The sequence below is a fragment of the Pan paniscus genome, chromosome 15 (genome assembly GCF_029289425.2).
Source record: "Pan paniscus chromosome 15, NHGRI_mPanPan1-v2.0_pri, whole genome shotgun sequence".
Lineage (NCBI taxonomy): Eukaryota > Metazoa > Chordata > Mammalia > Primates > Hominidae > Pan > Pan paniscus.
The window spans coordinates 93,350,678-93,367,755 of NC_073264.2; the positions used below are offsets into that span (position 1 = coordinate 93,350,678).

A 17,078-nucleotide genomic window follows, 5' to 3' on the forward strand; every position below is an offset into this window, starting at 1 on the left:
ATATATATGTGTGTAAGTATATATATATTGCTTGTTTTTTTAGTAGTTATTGTTTTTTTGAGACAGAGTCTTACTCTGTCACCCAGGCTGGAGTGCAATGGCACAATCTTAGCTCACTGCAACCTCTGCTTCCTGGGTTCAAGCAATTCTCCTGCCTCAGCCTCCCGCGTAGCTGGGATTACAGGTGCCCGCCACCATATATGGCTAATTTTTTGTATTTTTAGTAGATATGGGGTTTCACCATGTTTGCCAGGCTAGTCGTAAACTCCTGACCTCAAGTGATCTGCCCGCCTCGGCCTCCCAAAGTGCTGGGATTACAGGTGTGAGCCACTGTGCCTGGCCATATATTGCTTGTTTAGCTTTATTTGTTCACTTCTCTATTGTCTGTGGCCCCACACTCAAATGTAAGCTCCATAAGAGCGGGAACTTTGTCTTGTCACCTCTGTATCCTCAGCACTTGCAATAGTGCCTGGCAGGTAGTAGGTGCTCAATACATACATATTGTTTGATAAATGTGGCAAGTTAAAGATAGCCATAAATTCTTTGCTAATTCTCTCATTTGAAACATGGGTCTAATTCTCCTCCCTTTGAATTCAGGCTTGCCTTAATGACTTGCATCACCAATAGAACGTGGCAGAAGTGATGTTCTGGGACTTCTGAAGCCAAGTCGCAAGAAGCATTGCAGGTTCCATTGGGGTTTCTTAAAATTCTTATTCCAGGAATGCTCCCTCTTAGAACCTGGCCTTCTTGCTTTGAACAGTCTGAGGCACATGAAGAGGCCACATGTAGGCACGTCAGTCAACAGCTACAGCAGAGGTCCCAGGTGACAGCATCAACTGCTAGTCACAATAGTGAGCCAATTTGGACATCCAGCCCAGAAGAGAATTCAGATGACCACAGCTCCAGCCAACATTTGATTACAACTGCATGAGAAACTCCATATGGGAACCACCCAGCTGAGCCCAGTCAATCCAAAGGACCATGAGAGAGGCAAGTGGGGTTCTGATGTGGGATGGGCGGGGAGGCGGCAACACACCGAGGATAAAACAGCATGTATATCCTGGGCTCATTTAAATAAGATCATATATGTATGTGTGAGCATGTATGAAGAGGGGCTTGGAAGATAGATGGTCACCAAATTGTTAATGGCAGTTATCTCAGGATGGTGACATCCAGGTGACCTTCGCTCTCTTTATATCTTAATGAACTGTTCAGGTTCTTTACAATGGGTATATATTATTTACATAATTACATATAATCAGTAAAGTGACTGAGGGTGGAGTGGGAGAAAAATAATAAATTGAAGTCAAGCTATTTATACAACACAATGGATATGTTTGAAGATTGTTATGGTGACTATGTTTGGGCGGTAAAATTAAGAGGACTTAAAATTTTCATCATTAGGCTTCTGTTCAGATCAGGTGAGGTTAAGGAACTTACCCAACATTGCAAGGCTGGTATATCAGTCAGGGTTTCTACTTGAAACAGACACCATCTCTGGCTGATTTAAGCATAAAAGAAATGTACTAAAAGGTTGGACATCTATTCATGATAAAAACTAGAGTTTACTAAAGTGAAATTTCCTCACTCTAATAAAGAGCATCTAAAAAAACCTATAGCTAACATCACATTTAGTGGTGAGACACTGGACACTTTCCTTCAAAGACTGGGGAACACGCAAAGATGTCTGCTTTTACCACTCCTAGTTAATATCTTAGTCAGTACAATGAGATCAGAAAAAGAAATAAAAGGCATAAGAATAAGGAAGAAATAAAACTATAAACAATATGGTTTTCTACATAGAAAAGTCCAGAGAATTTCCAGACACTATTAGATGTAACAAGTCAGTGTAGCAAGAATGCAGGATACAAGATAAATATACTAAAATCTATGTATTTATTTAGTTGGTTTTTTTATGCTAGCAATGAACAATTAGAAATGAAAGTTTAAAAAAAAGGTACCATTTACAATAGTACCAAAAAGCATGAAGTACTTAAAGATAAATAATGTGCAATATTTGTAAACTGAAAACTACAAAACACTGATGAGAGAAATTTTAAAAAGACTTAAGTGGGCTGGGCGAGGTGGCTCATGCCTATAATCCCAGCACTTTGGGAGGCTGAGGTGGGAGGATCACCTGAGGTCAGGAGTTCAAAATCAGCCTGACCAACATGGAGAAACCGCCTCTCTACTAAAAATACCAAATTAACTGGCATGGTGGCTCATGCCTGTAATCCTAGCTACTCGGGAGGCTGAGGCAGGAGAATCATTTGAACCCAGGAGGCGAAGGTTGCAGTAAGCTGAGATCGCGCCGTTGCACTCCAGCCTGGGCAACAAGAGTGAGGCTCTGTCTCAAAAAAAAAAAAAAAAAAAAAAAAAGACTTAAGTGATATATACCATGTTAATGGATCTGAAAACTCAACACTGTCAAGATGCTAGTTCTCCCCAAATTGATCTCCAGGTTCAATGCAATCTCAATCAAAATCTCAGCAGGCTTCTTGGAGAAACTGACAAGCTGATTCTAATATTTATATAGAAAAGCAAAGGACCTAAATTGGCCCAAACAGTGTTGATAAAGAAGAACAAAATTGTAGGATTCATACTACCTGATTTCAAGACTTATCATATAACTATAATAATCAGTACAGTTTGATATTGGTGAAAGGGTAGATGCATAGATCAATACAACCAAAAATAGAACCCAGAAATGGAGCCATACATATATAAATTGATTTTGGTCATAAGTGCCACAGCAATTCAACAAAGAAAGCATAGTCTTTTCAACAATGGTGCTGGGACTATTGGACATCTATAAGCAAAAAAAAAAAAAAACAAAAACCCTCCATCCATACCATACACAAAAATTAATTTGAAATAGGTCATAGATGTCAATGTAAACTACAAAACTTCTAGAAAACAAGAGAAAATCTTTGATACTTTGGGTCAGGTAAATATTTCTTAGGAAACAAAAAGCATGAATCATAAAAAAATAATAAGATGAACTTCATCAAAATTTAAAACTTCTGCTCTTTGAAAGACTTCTGAAAATAAAAAGGCAAGCCACAGACTGGGAGGAAATATTTGTAAAAAAAAATCTGATAAAGGGCTGGTAACAATAATGTATAAAGAACTCTTAAAACTCAAAAATAAAAAAAAAAACCCAATAAAAAATTACCAAAAAACAGATATTTCACCAAAGAAGATATGAGAACAGCAAATAATTACATGAAAAGGTGCTCAACAGCATTTGTAATTAGACAAATGCAAATTGAAATCATTATGAAATATCACCACACACCTATAAAATGGCTCAAAAATGTTTTTAATTTTTAATTTTTTAAAATTTCCATAGATTTTTGGGGAACAGGTGGTATTTGGTCACATAAGTTCTTTAGTGTTAATTTGTGAAATTGTAGTGCACCCATCACCCAAGCAGTATACACTGTACCCAATTTGTAGTCTTTTATCCCTCAGCTGCCTCCCACCCTTTCCTCCAAGTCCCCAAAGTCCACTGTATCGTTCTTATGCCTTTGCATCCACATAGGTTAGCTCCCACGTATGAGTGAGAACATATGATGTTTGGTTTCCATTCCTGGGTTACTTCACTTAGAATGATGGCCCCCAATTCCATCCAGGTTGCTGCGAATGCCATTATTTTGTTCCCTTTTATGGCTGAATAGTATTCCATGGTATATATATATACACCACGATTTATTTATCCACTCATTGACTGATGGGCATTCAGGCTGGTTCCATATTTTTGCAATTGCAAATTGTGCTGCTATAAACATGTGTGTGCAAGTATCTTTTTTGAATAATGACTTCTTTTCCTCTGGGTAGATACCCAGTGGTGGGATTGCTGGATCAAATGGTAGCTCTACTTTTAGTTCTTTAAGGAATCTCCACACTGTTTTCCACAGTGGTCGTACTAGTTTACATTCCCACCAGCAGTGTGGAAGTGTTCCCTTTTCACTGCATCCCTGCCAACATCTACTATTTATTTATTTATTTATTTATCATTTTTGAGACGCAGTTTTGCTCTTGTTGCCTAGGCTAGAGTGCAATGGCGTGATCTCAGCTTACTGCAACCTCCCCCTTCTGGGTTCAAGCGATTCTCCTGCCTCAGCTTCCTGAGTAGCTGGCATTACAGGCGCCCACCAGCACACCCGGCTAATTTTTTGTATTTTTAGTAGAGACGGGGTTTCACCATGTTGGCAAGGCTGGTCTCAAACTCCTGGCCTCAAGTGATCCGCCCACCTTGGCCTCCCAAAGTGCTGGGATTACAAGCGTAAGCCACTGCACCCTGCCTATTTTTTTTTTTTATTATGGCCAGTCTTGTAGGAGTAAAGTGATATCGCATTGTGGTTTTGATTTGTATTTCCCTGATCATTAGTGATGTTGAGCATTTTTTCATATGTTTCTTGGCCATAAAATGGCTCAAATTTTTTAAACCTGACGATATCAAATACTGGTGAGGATATGGAACAACTAGAACTCTCATATATTGCTGGTGGAAATGAAAAATGGTACAGCCATCTTGGCAAACAAACTGGCAGTTCCTTATAAAGTTATGTATATGTATATATTTACTATACGATGCAGTAATTCAACTCCTTGGTATGTATCCAAAGGAAATAAAGACGTGTGCACACCAAAACCTATATGTGAAAGTTTACAGCAGCTTCATTCATAATCACCCCAAGCTGGAAACAACCTAAATGTTCATAACGTCCATCGACTGGTGAGATGAACACATTCTGATAAATTCATAAAATAAATGGAATTACTACTCAGCAGTTAAAAGGTACAAGCTACTTATATATGCAACAACGTGAATGGCTTAAAAACATGATGCCAAGTAAAAGAAGCCAGACTCAAAAGGCAGCACACGGCATGATTCCATTTACATAACATTCTGGAAAAGGAAAAACTGCAGGAAGGAAATCAGGTCAATTGTTGCAAGGGTCTGGAGGCTGGGAGAGGGGAGTGACTGCAAAGGGGCAAAGGGGAAGTTTTTGGTGTGAAGGAAATAGTCTATACCTCAATTGTGGGGGTGGTTATGCAACTGTATAATTTTGCCAAAATGTATAGGACTGTACACTTAAAAAGAGTGAATATCACTTCATATGAAATATACTGTAATGAACCTGAAAAAAAAGAAAGGTTGTTGGGTGGGCCAGAGAAGCCACAAAGGCCATGAAAATGCCTGAATCACAGTGCATATGGGCTCAGCCAGCATCAGCGAGTGTTCAGCCAGGAAAGCAGAAAACACCCCAGGTTTTCAAGCAGAGACAGTCAACACACAGGCTGAATTCAAGGAATACATGGGACCTGGGTCATGTTCCCGTGCCTTAGAAGCGAGGGAGGCAGGGACTGGAAGAATCTGGCATTTTCTTCCTTTTTTTTTTTTTTTAGATGGAGTCTTGCTCTGTTGCCAGGATGGAGTGCAGTGGTGTGATCTCAGCTCAATGCAACCTCTGCCTCCGGGGTTCAAGTAATTCTCCTGCTTCAGCCTCCCAGGTAGCTGGTACTACAGGTGCACACCACCACGCCCAGCTAATTTTTTGTATTTTTAATAGAGACGGGGTTTCACCATGTTGGCCAGGATGGTCTCAATCTCTTGACCTCGTGATCTGCTTGCCTTGCCCTCCCAAAGTGCTGGGATTACAGGTGTGAGCCACCACACCCTGCCAGAATCTGGCATTTTCAACTGCTAGAGTGGGAAGCAGGCTCCACCTTTTCAGATGGGAGATTCACCATAAAATAAAGGGGTTCGGATGCTGGGAAACAGAATAATAAATGTCCACCATGGCCAGTAAGTATGAAAGTTGGGTTTCCAACTGTATCTTTCCAACTGTATCTTTCCAACAAGGACCAAGCAGTTAACTGCATGCTACGTAGCAGATCTTAAGGCAATGCCTAAATGATGCTCCCAGGATCCAGAGCCACTTAGTTCCAGGTTAAAAACTGTGGGCAGACAACCACATGCCACAAACAAAAACTAATTTGAGGCCGGGTGCGGTGGCTCACACCTGCAATCCCAGCTCTCTGGGAGGCCAAAGCAAGCAGATCACTTGAGGTCAGGAGTTCGAGACCAGCCTGGCCAACATGGTGAAACCCTATCTCTGCTAATAATATAAAAATAAGCCAGGTGTGGTGGTGTACACCTGAAATCCCAGCTATATGGGAGGCTGAGGCAGGAGAAATGCTTGAACCCGGGAGATGGGCATTAACAGTGAGCCAAGATCACACCACTGCACTCCAGCCTGGGCGACTGAGCGAGGCTTCATCTAAAAAAAAAAAATTAATTTGAAATAGGTCATAGATGTAAATGTAAAAGCTAAAATTATAAAACTTCTAAATAACAGGAGAAAATCTTTGATACTTTGGATTAGGTAAAAAAGCATGAATCATAAAAGAAAAAAATAATAAGATGCACTTCATCAATATTTAAAACTTCTGCTCTTTGAAAGACTTATGAAACTAAAAAGACAGAATTTCCTCCCAGAAAAGAAATACTTCCTCCCAGTCTGTGGCTTGTCTTTTTATTTTCATAAGTCTTTATGAAATATACACATGCACCCTGTCCACCATGAGAGTGGAGAGCTCGGGGCTTCCCGATGGCTTCAGCTGGTCCTGTCAGCCCTGCCCACACTGAGGTCTCATGAGGGCCCTTCATTACCATGTAAGGAATGTCCTTTTTTAGGCCAGACTCAGTGGCTCACACCTGTAACCCCAGCACTTTGGGAGGCAGAAGTGGGCAGATCACTTGAGGTCAGGAGTGTAAGATCAGCCTGGCCAACATGGCGAAACCCTGTCTCAACAAAAACTACAAAAATTAGCCAGGTGTGGTGTGTGTGCCTGTAATCCCAGCTACTTGGGAGGCTGAGGCAGGAGAATCACTTGAGCTCGGGAAGCAGAGGTTGCAGTGAGCCAAGATTGTGCCACTGCACTCTAGCCTGGGTGACAGAGTCAGACCCTATCTCAAAAAAAAAAAAAAAAAAAAAAGAGGTACGTCCTTTTTTGGCTTAGGAGCAGACAAGTCCCCTAATAACAGAAGGAGGAGCAGGAGAGGCACCTCCTCCCTGCACCCACATGCCTGAGGCTGGAGCTTTGAGTCTAATCAGTATCCAGAAGGAACAGGAAGGAGGAGACGAAGGGCAGGATGGTATGAGGAGGAAGAGAAGAGGCCAAATTGAGGTTTTGAAATAAAAGGGCTTTCCTCCCCTCTGTCCTCCTTAGCCTGTTCCCAGAGAAGCTCTGGCTTAAGGCCGGCCAGGCTTCTCCTCCTTCCTCCGGTCTCAGCCTCTGTTGACCCCCGACGCTGCTTAGCGATCTGTCTGCTTCCTCCCTCCAGCAATACCTGGATTTCTTTCTGCCTAATTCTTTCTATCCCTCAGCGCATCCTCTCAATACTCAAACAGTCCTGGGCCTCATTCTCCAAACGCCCACACACCTACAAAACAACACCTGCAGCCTCTCTTTTCAAACAGAATAACACAGCTGTGAGAAAGGTGCGGACTCCCTAATTCAAAATCAACAGAGCCTGAGCGTGCCTCGGGAAAAGGGAACCCAAGAAGAGCAGAGAGGAGAGGGAAGAAAGATGCAGGGAAGCGCTTGGATGTACCACCACCTCAGCCCTTCTTCCTCTCCCCCAGCAGAGGGCTGACATGGCCAAATACATGACATTACCATCCTCCTTTGCAACAAAAATGGGCGCATATGCTCTAATCTTGGCCAATGGGACCCATAGGAGGAGGGGTTTCTTGGTGTCCTCTGGGTAAGGTTTTCTTCCCTAATTCAAGGAGATGCCTGGGTGGAAATGCTCTTCCTCTCTAGCCAAATACTGTCATATCCATACGTGATGTTGGAACCATCGTCTTGGGACCACAAGGACAAGCTTAGGACCAAGCCATTATGCTGAGGAAGGCTGAGCAGACACAAGGAAAAAGAGTCTGGGTCTCCGATGACATCCTTGAGAACCAACGCTGGAGCTTCCCTAAGGGTTTTCTGATTATGTGAGACAGCAAAGCCCCTTATTGTCTAATCTCCTAGCAGTTGGGTATTTTGTCCCAGGCTGGAGTGCAATGGCACCATCATAGCTCACTGTAGCCTCAATCTCCAGGGCTCAAGTGATCCCCCTACCTCAGGCTCCTGAGCAGCTGGGACCATAGGCATGTGCCACCACACCTGGCTCATTTTATTTTTGGTACAAGCAAGGTCTTTTTATGTTGTCAAGGCTGGTCTCAAGCTCCTGGGCTCAAGTGATCTGCTTGCCTCAGCCTCCCAAGATGTTGGGATTACATCCCCAGAACTTGCAGGGTGCCCAACATCATACAGGAAATGCTTAATACACGTTTTTTAGAGCAGACGTTTCATTATATCTCTCTTTTTTTTAGTTTTTTGCCTAAAAAACTACAAAGATGTGTGAGACACCATGCTCGGCCAGTTGAAAATATTCTGACAGACACAGAGAAAAACAGTATTTGCTAAATTTCCCTGTTTGTAAGACTGTGCCAGGGCTTTATATAAGGTAATTGGTACATTACCCCTGTTTTACATGGGAGGAAATAGAGTCTTAGGTTAAATAGCCTGCACAAGGTTACAAATTAGGTGCCAGAGGCAGGACTCTAAGCTATTGTGACTTAAAAAACAGAACAAAACAAAATGTATTGTCCATCAACAAATGAATGGATAAACAAAGTACAGTTTATCCATACATGGAATACTATTCAGCCTTAAAGAGGAAGAAAATTCTGGTACATCTTACACATGGATGAAGCTTGAAAGCTGAGTGAAATAAGCCAGATACCAAAGGAAAAACATTGTATCATTCCATTTATATGAACTATGTAGAGTAGTTGAATTCATAGACGTGGCAAGTAGAATAGTGGGTACCAGGGACTAGGGGAGTGGGAACGGGATGTGATATGGTTTGGCTGTGTCCCCACCCAAATCTCATCTTGAACTGTAGCTTCCATAATCCCCATGTGTTGAGGGAGGGACCCAGTGGGAGATAATTGAATCATGGGGGCAGGTTCCCCCATACTGTTCTCATGATAGTGAATAAGTCTCATGAGATCTGGTGATTTTATAAGAGGTTTTCCCTTTTGCTTGGCTCTCATTCTCTCTCTTGCCTGCCGCCATGTAAGACGTGCCTTTTACCTTCTGCCATGATTGTGAGGCCTCCCCAGCCATGTGGAACTGTGCGTCCATTAAACCTCTTTTCTTTATAAATTACCCAGTCTCAGGTATGTCTTTATCAGCAGCATGAAAACAGACTAATACAGAGAGTTACTTTTTACAGGTACAGAGTTTCAGTCTGGGAAAATAAAAAAGTTCTGGAGCTGGATGGTGGTGATGGATGGGCAACACTGTGAATGCACTTAATGCCACTGAACTGTCTGCTTAAAAATGGTTACAATGGTAAATTGTATGTTGTGTATATTTTATCCCCAAAGAACTAAAAAAAGAGATGAAATGAAACTTCTGCTCTAAGGAAAAGCAAAATGTATTAAGCATTTCCTGTATGATGTTGAGCACCCTCCAAGGGCTGGGGAGGTAATGCAAAGGAGACTGATGAATCTGGGGTTTTGTGGAGCTTCCATTCCAGTAGGAGAGGCTGGCAATAAACAAGTAAACTAATAGGACCATTGCAGATTAGTGATCATTGCTAGAATGGTAATAAATAGGTGCTATGATGGAAAATAATTGGGGTTTCTGGTGTGTGTTAGGCAACATTTTAGACAGGGTAATTAACTTCATTGAGGAGTCACATTTGAATGAAGGCTTGACAGATGAGAAGCAACCACCATGATTATGTGAAGGCGCAGGGAAAGGCTTTCCAGGCAGAGAGAGTAAGAACGGCAAAGTCCCTGTGGCAGGAAAGAACTGGGGACACTTGAGTCCATTGTGATTGGAGCTCAGAGGCTTGGGTTGGAGAAAGTCAGAAGCCAGATCCTGTGGGGCCTGGTGGGCCATAGTGAAGGGTCTGGATATTATTCTAATTGAGATGAGAAGTCACTGAAAGGCATGATCTGATTTACATTTTTGGCAGGTCTCTCTGGACACTGCAGAAATTGGATTATAAGGAGCAAAATGGAGGCAGCAAGACCTGTTGGGAGGCCATTGGTGTGGCCCCAGAGAGAGCTGATGGTGGCTGGGAATTGGGGGTGGTTTAGAGAGAGGTGAACAGATTCCACCCAGGTTCTCAAGACACAAACAGGGCCTGCCAATGGGTTGGATGTGCAGGCTGCAGAAAAGGGAAGAATCAAGGCTGACTCCTCGGGGTGGGGCTTGGGCAACGGGACAGGGGATAGGGGTATGGTGAGGCCTCATGGAGAAGAAGAGGTTTGGAGCAAAATCAAGAGTTCTGTTCTGGAGTCTCGAAACAGTGCACTCTTTTCCTCTTTCCACGCCACTCCATCCTCTTCCTAAAGTTAATAAAATCAGAACGTTAAACCTGGAGTTATTACGGCTCTGTAGGCAAATCTAAGTGGTGGGTGATACAACGTGGTACTAAGAAACATGCGAGAGTCTCATGGACAGCACAAGCTCCAAGGGAGCATTTTCTCATCACCTCAATAGTGTTTAGAAAAGAGAGGTGCTACCATTTGACCACTGGGGTTGGTACATTAGCACAGTGTCTTGGATAGGGCTTTCCCAGGAGCAGATCCTGAGACAAGGGTGTGCGTGCAAGGAGTGTGATTGGGAGGTGACCTCAGAAGGCACTGGCAGGAGAATGGGTGCATGAGGGAGGGAAGGGATGAACCTAGTCAGGGTTTGCTAACAAGCAGGTTATACTGTGGACAACTGGGTGTGGTCCTGCTGGGACATCTGGGAGAAAGCATAGATTGTGCACTGAATTGTCTCCCCTGGGACAAACACTGGGCTATTTATCTTCCAGGTCCTGCTCGTCATTGACTGAAGTGTGGACCTGGGGGCATCAACTCTCCAGCATCTGTTGACCCCTCATGCTGGGCCTCGGAGAAAGGCAGCAGGTGGAGCATCGCAGGTTTTTCGGGAGAAACCTGCCTGTGAGTGCCAAGGGGACGTGGAGGGGGCCTTGATAGTTTCTGTTATTGCTATACCAGTATCATGCTTTTACTTCTGCTAATTCTTTACAGCAAGTCTCAAAGCTATTAGATGGTACTGTTCAAACTGTAGTCAATAGATCTGTGTCAACAACTGTTTGTTACCATTTGAAATAAAGAATTTGTAAATCACTCCCTTGCTTGCTATAAAAAATTAGCTGGTCTAGACGGTGTGCCTAGTGATGAAAACGAATTTACATTCTAGTGAAAGCTCCTTATCATATTGCATACTGGGAACAAACACCTCACAGACTGGCACATTCTGCAGCACTGTGCTCAACTGTGAGATCCCTGAGGACAGGTCCCATGCACATTCATCTCTGCTTCCTCAGGGCCTGGCACAGTGTCTAGTACGGAGGAGGCACTTGGTGGGTCTGTATTGTCCCATTGTACAGATGAGGAAACAGGAACACGGAGGCAGTTCTATAGTCAGGATGTTTGTCCCCTCCAAGTCTCATGTTGAAATTTGATCCCCCATGTTGGAGGTGGGTCCTAAGGTGGGGTGTTGTTTGGGTTGTGGGGTGGATCCCTCATGAATAGATTGATGCCCTCCGTGTTGGGGGAGGTGGGGGGAGTAGTTCTCAGTCCGTTAGTTCCCTTGAGAGCTGGTTGTTAAGAAGAGCCTGGCACCTCCCCCGACCTCTCTTGCTCCCTCTCTTGCCATGTGATCTCTGCACACACAGGTCCCCTTCTACCATGAGTAGAAGCAGCCTGAGGCTTTCACCAGATGTCCCATCTTCCAGCCAGCAGAACCATGAACCATGTAATCCTCTTTTCTTTATACGTAACCCAGCTCAGTTTATGTATAGCAACACAAAATGGACTAAGACAGGCGGCCTCTCATCTCTGGGGCTTGGTGCCTCCAAACCTCAGTGCTGCTTCCTGCTGTGACAGATCCATTTGGTATGAACTCTCTCCTAGGAGAGTGACACAAATCGGATTCAAGTTAAGTGTCATTCCCTCTCCCACTCTAAGAGTTGTGTCTTAGGCAGTGTCTATTTCTAGGGACAACTCAACAGCCAAAGATCTTCACCATCTCTGCTTCTGCCTGACCAGGTTTCATCCTGTTCCTAGGTGGACACCACTGAACACTCTCTTGATGAGACTGATGCTGATTCTATGATTCCACCATGAAATGGGAAATCCCAGGTACTGAGGCATTGCCTTTTGGTGGTTATTCTTTTCAACCACACAAGGCTGGCAAAGGACTCAGAAACTCCTGAGAGTTCCCAAAGAAGCAAAACTTTAATAATTGTCACAGTAACTCATGGACAGATGAACGAGAGAAAAGTCACAGAAGTGGTGATGGGAGGAAGGAGGAGGGGATAAGGGCAGAAAGAAGAGAAGCAGAAAGATGGAAACACTGTTCATTGGTAAGTCATCTGTTGGGACCTTTGTGGTTCAGTATCTAGGACTGTTATTTTCCTAAAGTTGGGATAGCTGACTGAGATTCAGTATTTTCACAATTTCTAGCCAGGGGTGATAATCTGACTCTGCCATGGGCCAAATTCCACCACTACAGACTTTTGTTTGGCCAGCAAGGCATTTAAAAAATATTTGCATTTCCAATGGCTAGGCTAGGTTAGGTTACACTGCAGTAACAAGTAACTCCAATGCCTTAGGAGCAACACAACTAGAATTTATTTCTTGTTCATGTCACATGTCCGAGGATGTATTTTCTTCTCACAGCATCCACTCACGGACTCAGGCTCTTGGCAGCTTTCTCTTGACATGGGCTTGCAGGGCCACTGCCACAGTGAAGGGAAGGAGGCAGAGTGAATGGCTCACTGGTTCTTGAATCTTTGTCCTGGAAGGCCACGTGCCCCTTCTGTTTAGACTTCATTGTCAGGGCAAGTTGCATGACTCTCCTGACTTCGAAGGAAGAGGGGAAGGTAAACCCTAGCAGATGCCTGGAGAGCTGATCAGCTCTAATGGGGCACAGCACTGATGACAATCACAGCTGTGCCCTCTGCAGCTGGCATGATCCCACCCCTCCCTATTGTCTTACATTTTATGTTACCTGTCAGTTCCAAAAGGCACTCTAGTTTGCTAACCCCTGAGCAGGAGAACTTGAAGCATTCCATGCCCAGCTCTCTGGCACTCACCATTTAATAACTCAATCTCACTCCTCAGGCATAATCACTAGCCTTTTGTTCCTTTTAACTTGCCCACTCTACCAACTGTTCATTTTGGGTTGTTAGCTATTTACTGCACCTGGGTCCTTCCATCAGCATCAGCATCAGCATCACCTGAACTTCCTTATTCCCTCTTTTTTTTTTTTTTTTTATGGAGTCTTGCTCTGTCACCAGGCTAGAGTGCAGTGGCTCGATCTTGGCTCACTGGAACCTCTGCCTCTCAGGTTCAAGTGATTCTCCTGCCTCAGCCTCCCGAGTAGCTGGGACTACAGGTGCATGCCACCACGCCCAGCTAATTTTTGTATTTTAGTAGAGACAGGGTTTCACCATGTTGGCCAGGATGGTCTCAATCTCTCAACCTCATGATCCACCTGCCTTAGCCTCCCAAAGTGCTGGGATTAGAGGCTTGAGCCACCGCACCCGGACCCTTATTCCCTTTTTATCTGGACTACTGTCTGTTGCCAATCAGTGTCCTCTTCAGTCACGATGGTCTCTCAGTATAGGAGGGCTTTTGGAGGGCACCTTCCACTGCTTCCTTCCCCTGGCCTAACCCCAGCCTCCATTCCTCACAACTCCACCATGGGCAGGTCTAGAACCAGCCCCTCTCCCCTCCCAGTCCATCTGTCCAATTAGACAGGACCATGAACATCCCTCCTGAGATGTTCGCATTCCAGACTACACTAAAGCTATAGCCACATAAACGATACAGCCATCCACTGTTTCCATACGCTTAGCCCCCCAGGAGGTATATCTAAGGTTGACATAACACCTGCATCCAGGCCAGGTGCGGTGGCTCATGCCTGTAATCTCAGCACTTTGGGAGGTGAGGCGGGCGGATCATGAGGTCAAGAGATCGAGACCATCCTGGCCAACATGGTGAAACCCTGTCTCTACTAAAAATATAAAAATTGGCTGGGCATGATGGCGTGCACCTGTAGTCCCAGCTACTCGGGAGGCTGAGGCAGGAGAATCGCTTGAACCTGGGAGGCGGAGGTTGCAGTGAGTCAAGATTGTGCCACTGCACTCCAGCCTGGTGACAGAGCAAGACTCTGTGTCAAAAAACAAACAAAGAAACAAACAAAACCAATAAAACACCTGCCTCCGTTCTGCCCCAGTAAGTGTAGAAATATTATCTGTTCCTACTCGAGGTGCTGACCTGAGCACCACCCACAGCGGGTGAAGGGTGGAAGTGAGGGGCATTTCCAGAATAAGAGGGTGTTGGGACCCAGAAGAGCTGGTGAAACATTTGCTAATGACAACACAGCAGGGCGTGCTGGGGTGTGAACCTGAAAATTGTCAAGGGGAACCAAAGTCAAGGCCAGGAAGACAGTGCTAAGTGCAAGGGGCAAGGAGAGGATGAGAACCCAGGGTGCAACCCGGGAGGGCCTATGCCAGGAGGCTCAAGAGTAGAATGAGAGGGAGGGTGTGGGTGGACAGGGCAAGGTTCAGACCCAGGCTGTGAACAGCCCAAGCACCCTGGGCCACCTCACTTGCCTCCCTGGCCCTCCACACCTTGCAAGCACTTCTAATCCAGTGTCGAGAAAAGCTGACTGAAGAAACAGAGGCAAACAATAGCTGAGAATCCGTGGGCCTGTTGCTGTGGTGGGTCAGCGACGTCTGAGCAATTGCAGTGAACCAAAGGGCGGGACCAAGAACCACGCCCCTGAGGGAGTTTGGCTGGAGGGGAGGGGTTTGGAATGGGCTCTGGGCTCTGCAGAGGAAGAGAACACATGTGGAGTCTCTCAGGTCCCCCTTGGCCTGGCCCTGCCCAGGCAAAGCACAAGGTACTCTTTAGGGACACAAGGGCACCAGCAGGGCTGGTTTGATGCCTGATGTGAGCCTAGGTGAGGGGGAGGGGAGGAGGAAGGGGAGGAGGAAGAGAAGGAGGAAGAGGGGGAGAACTCTGCTCCCCGCTGGCAGATCCCAGGGGGGCTCCATGAGGACGCCCCAGAGGGCAGCACGCTCTGTGGCCCTTTGGACCGACCGGCAGCTGGGGAGCGCTGTGGGACAGCTCCCTGAGTGACATTTCCCTATGGGTGCCTGTGAGAATGGCTTCCCAGGGAGCAGGTCTCAGCAGACCTCATCTGGGTCCCAAAACCCTCTTATTCTGGAAATGCCCCTCACTTCCACACTTCACCCGCTGTGGGTGGTGCTCAGGTCAGCACCTCAAGTAGGAACAGATAATATTCCTACACTTACTGGGGCATGGTATGGAGTATGGAGGGGTCGCCTCCGGAGCTCCCCAGGCTGTTGGAGGTATTGCACAGGGGTGCTGCTATGATGCTGTGGTGAGTGGGGGAGAAGCTCTTTGCAGTGGGGCTATGTCCTACTGGCTGGGGAAACCTCAGGTAACGTGAATGCCTCACCTGGAGCCTGCAGTTTCCCTAAGGAGGTGTGGAGCCTTCACAGGCAAACCTCAGCCTCTCAAGGGTCTTTGTGCATCCTTTGTGGTCTTAGGGTTGGAGGGTGGGGGGAGACTTCTGTCTAAAAGGTTGCACTGCATCCAACATCAGGGCAGCACACCTGGTTCTCTGCATGCCGGGAACGCCCCAGGGCTCTGGCTTGTGCTCCCAAGCTCCCTGCAGGGTCCCATCCACCAGGCAGTGGGCCGTGCCCCACCTGCACCTGGGTTTAGAGGAGGGGTGGGTGAGGGCTCTTCTGTTCTATCCCCATGTGCAGTCAATCTTCCTTCTCTCGGTTCCCTTCAGCCACATTTTTCCTTTCGTCTTCTTACCATGAAGATGGGAAGATCACAGAAGCTCTGTGTGCTGTCCGAAGGCGATGTCTTTTAGCAGTGTGCCCAGTGGAACCCCGCAGAATTCTCAGCATTATCCCTTTTCCCCAATCTCTTGGAACCAGAGCAGAGTGAAGAAGTCCTGTCTCCCATGTTCTGCCCACCCGTGGAAGGCACCAGGGATGCCTGCCGCCCACTGTATGCAACACCTTGAGCTTCACTAACCCACCTAGTTCCTACTGTCTTCAGTGAAGCTTGAGACAGGTCCTAGAATTCCCCCTAACTTTTTTTTTTTTCGGAGTCTTGCTCTGTCACCCTGGCTGAAGTGCAGTGGTGTAATCTCAGCTCACTGTAACCTCCACCTCCCAGGTTCAAGCGATTCTCCTGCCTCAGCCTCCTGAGTAGCTGGGACTACAGGTGTGCACCATCACACTCACCTAATTTTTGTATTTTTAGTAGAGATGGGTTTTCACCATGTTGGCCAGGCTGGTCTCGAACTTCTGACCTCCAGTGATTTGCCTGCCTTGGCCTCCCAAAGTGCTGGGATTACAGGCATGTGCCACCGCGCCTGGCCTTAGAATTCATTTTATTTGCATCTCTTTGAGTGTATTTGCCGTCTTTAGGGCTTCAGCAGGTAAAACTCCAGTCAGCAGCCCCCTTGCTTTTATAAAATAAAAGGTGCAACACAAGCACAGTTATTTTTGTTCTTGTTGTTTCTTTTTGGCTTACATTTTTAGCTACATATCCAGAACCCTGAGAGAAAGTGGCAAGAAACTCTCTGGTGACCGCCATACTCATTTTGCCTGAGAGATGCTATAGAGAAACTCCCTCATCTCTGTAGATACAGTCTTGTCATGTTCTGATGATGCGCGTTTTCGAGGTGAGATGCTGCTAAGCTCGTACGGAACAGAAAGAGGTTGACTCAGAAGCGATTTACGACAGGACTGGAAGGAAGCCTGCCGAGGCAGTTGCCGAGGGCCTGTGAAGAAGTGCTGAATACGGAAATCTTATCATTGTTTAAAAATGAGCAAACACAGAAACTCGGGCTTCATAGAGCTCAGCCTCAAACAGCAGTGGGAGGCAGCCGGGAGAGGCCCGCCTGTGATCCTAACACCC

General features: G+C 45.7%; 1 long non-coding RNA gene across 1 annotated transcript; it reads left to right on the plus strand.

Annotated features, from left to right (window-relative positions):
• Positions 1-9,204: 9,204 nt before the first annotated feature.
• Positions 9,205-16,607, plus strand: LOC117975746 (uncharacterized). Its single transcript, XR_004666074.3, has 4 exons — positions 9,205-9,426; positions 10,907-11,036; positions 12,168-12,466; positions 15,937-16,607. It is a non-coding gene; the product is annotated as an uncharacterized LOC117975746 (long non-coding RNA).
• The last annotated feature ends 471 nt before the right edge of the window (positions 16,608-17,078 follow it).